We start from the raw sequence: 3303 nt of genomic DNA, 5'->3' as shown, positions 1-3303 counted from the left end.
CCCACCTCTGTCCTGGTGTTACTGATCAGTTCCCCAGCTGGGAGAGGGCGGGAGCCAGGGCCCAGCGGCCTACCAGCCTGCCACCAGCACCTGGGCTCAGCCTGGGCCTGCTCCCCCACCCAGAGACCTGGGGCCTCACGGCCCGCTGAGCTGCTTTCCCCTGGTTTTCCCCTTGCTCTCTGGTGCAGCCTGCAGCCTCGCCTGCTCCGTTCCTCCGAGCCCCTAGCAGGACACTGCTGTCCGTGCTGCAGCCCTGCTGTGGGGTTTGCTTGGTCTGTGAGTCCCAGCTCCCCAGGCAGCCGGGGGACGGCTGGGGGTGAGGCGCAGCTGGAGGTGACTGAGCTGATCTGTTACCCCCCACCCTCCACTTTCCTGGATTGTTTATCCAGCCTGAGTCCAGATTACTGCCTAGGGGTAGGAACCTTTCCTGTGAGCTGCCCCCTGGGTTAGTAAACATGAACACCCCTTGGCTTCACCCTGCTTGTATGTAACTTTTCCATTCTCCCAGCTGTGGTGCTGTCCCTATCACCTGCCTCTGCTCCGGCTGCTTTATAAACAGGAGCTTGGTGGCTTTTTTTTCAGTGCATTCCCCCTGCTCTGTGCTGGGCCTCTCGGTGCTGTTCTGGCTAGGGAAGCCCCATGCTGCACTGGGCAGCTGGGCGCAGACCTTGCTGGGGCCGCACTAGCCTGCAGCTCTGTTTTCAGTGGCACCCATCCCTCCCATCTATCGCGGTGGTCAGAGGCTCTCCTTCCCACAGTATCTTCCTGCCAGCAGGCGCCCAGGAGAGAGCATGAGCTCCGGAGGCTGGTTATTGTCTGTGGGCCGGGGGCCTTGGATGGGTCCTGTGTCCACAGGGGCTGAGACCCTCCTTGCGATGAGCAGCAGAAGCAGCTGGTGGCTGAGGGAGGAGGATGAACCATGGAACTCAGTCTGTACAGCATGACCTGAGCAATGTCCCTGCCCTTGCTGCAGTGCTTGGGGCAGCTAAAGCCAGAGCCAGCAGGGCCCATGCCTGCCCTGGGGCCCATCAGCCTGGGGCCCCTTATGGCCCTGCTTGGCCTGGCTCCTGGAAACTGATTAATATCCAGGAGGTGGGCATAGCCTAGGGCAAATTGTCCTGAAGAAACAGCCACTGGGTGCATCCCATAAGGAGCGAACAAGCAAATGGGCGGGGCTCGCATGGCAATGAAGGGGTAACAGGCTCTCTGCGTTATGTGTGTGTGGGGGGCAATGAAGGGGTAGCGGGTTCTGCATTGTCCGTGTGCAGGGCGGGACTCGCGTGGCAATGGAGGGGTAGCGGGCTCTCTGCGTTGTCTGTGGGCGGGGCGGGGGTCAGGGAGGGGTAGCGGGCTCTGTGTTGTGCGGGGCGGGGGTCAGGGAGGGGTAGCGGGCTCTGTGTTGTGCGGGGCGGGGGGCAGGGAGGGGTAGCAGGCTCTGTGTTGTGTGGGGCGGGGGCAGGGAGGGGTAGCGGGCTCTCTGTGTTGGGCGGGGGGCAGGGAAGGGTAGTGGGCTCTGCATTGGGCGGGGCGGGGGTCAGGGAGGGGTAGCGGGCTCTCTGTGTTGTGTGGGGCGGGGGCAGGGAGGGGGTGTGGGGCGGGGGGCAGGGAGGGGTAGCGGGCTCTCTGCGTTGGGCGGGGCGGGGGGCAGGGAGGGGTAGCGGGCTCTGTGTTGGGCGGGGCGGGGGCAGGGAGGGGTAGCGGGCTCTCTGTGTTGGGCGGGGGGCAGGGAGGGGTAGTGGGCTCTGCATTGGGCGGGGCGGGGGTCAGGGAGGGGTAGCGGGCTCTCTGTGTTGTGTGGGGCGGGGGCAGGGAGGGGGTGTGGGGCGGGGGGCAGGGAGGGGTAGCGGGCTCTCTGCGTTGGGCGGGGCGGGGGGCAGGGAGGGGTAGCGGGCTCTCTGCGTTGTGCGGGGCGGGGGGCAGGGAGGGGTAGTGGGGCGGGGGGCAGGGAGGGGTAGCGGGCTCTCTGCGTTGTGCGGGGCGGGGGTCAGGGGTCAGGGAGGGGTAGCGGGCTCTGCGTTGTGCGGGGCGGGGGGCAGGGAGGGGTAGGGGGCTCTGCGTGGGGCGGGGTAGCGGGGCGGGGGGCAGGGAGGGGTAGCGGGCTCTCTGCGTTGTGCGGGGCGGGGGGCAGGGGTCAGGGAGGGGTAGCGGGCTCTGCGTTGTGCGGGGCGGGGGGCAGGGAGGGGGTAGGGGGCTCTGCGTGGGGCGGGGTAGCGGGGCGGGGGGCAGGGAGGGGTAGGGGGCTCTGCGTGGGGCGGGGGTCAGGGAGGGGTAGGGGGCTCTCTGCGTTGTGCGGGGCGGGGGGTAGCGGGGCGGGGGGCAGGGAGGGGTAGGGGGCTCTCTGCGTTGTGCGGGGCGGGGGGCAGGGAGGGGTAGCGGGCTCTCTGCGTTGTGCGGGGCGGGGGGCAGGGAGGGGTAGGGGGCTCTGCGTTGTGCGGGGCGGGGGGCAGGGAGGGGTAGCGGGCTCTCTGCGTGGGGCGGGGTAGCGGGGCGGGGGGCAGGGAGGGGTAGCGGGCTCTGCGTTGTGCAGGGCGGGGGCGGGGAGGGGTAGGGGGCTCTGCGTGGGGCGGGGGGGGGGTAGGGGGCTCTCTGCGTTGTGCGGGGCGGGGGGCAGGGAGGGGTAGCGGGCTCTCTGCGTGGGGCGGGGTAGCGGGGCGGGGGGCAGGGAGGGGTAGGGGGCTCTGCGTGGGGCGGGGAGGGGTAGGGGGCTCTCTGCGTTGTGCGGGGCGGGGGGCAGGGAGGGGTAGCGGGCTCTCTGCGTGGGGCGGGGTAGGGGGCTCTGCGTGGGGCGGGGAGGGGTAGGGGGCTCTCTGCGTTGTGCGGGGCGGGGGGCAGGGAGGGGTAGCGGGCTCTCTGCGTGGGGCGGGGTAGCGGGGCGGGGGCAGGGAGGGGTAGGGGGCTCTGCGTGGGGCGGGGAGGGGTAGGGGGCTCTCTGCGTTGTGCGGGGCGGGGGGCAGGGAGGGGTAGCGGGCTCTGCGTGGGGCGGGGTAGCGGGCTCTGCGTGGGGCAGGGAGGGGTAGGGGGCTCTCTGCGTGGGGCGGGGTAGCGGGGCGGGGGCAGGGAGGGGTAGGGGGCTCTGCGTGGGGCGGGGAGGGGTAGGGGGCTCTCTGCGTTGTGCGGGGCGGGGGGCAGGGAGGGGTAGCGGGCTCTCTGCGTGGGGCGGGGTAGGGGGCTCTGCGTGGGGCGGGGAGGGGTAGGGGGCTCTCTGCGTTGTGCGGGGCGGGGGGCAGGGAGGGGTAGCGGGCTCTCTGCGTGGGGCGGGGTAGGGGGCTCTGCGTGGGGCGGGGAGGGGTAGGGGGCTCTCTG

This window comes from Lepidochelys kempii, chromosome 17, assembly GCF_965140285.1.
Source record: "Lepidochelys kempii isolate rLepKem1 chromosome 17, rLepKem1.hap1, whole genome shotgun sequence".
Lineage (NCBI taxonomy): Eukaryota > Metazoa > Chordata > Testudines > Cheloniidae > Lepidochelys > Lepidochelys kempii.
Note: the sequence above shows the minus strand (reverse complement) of the source record.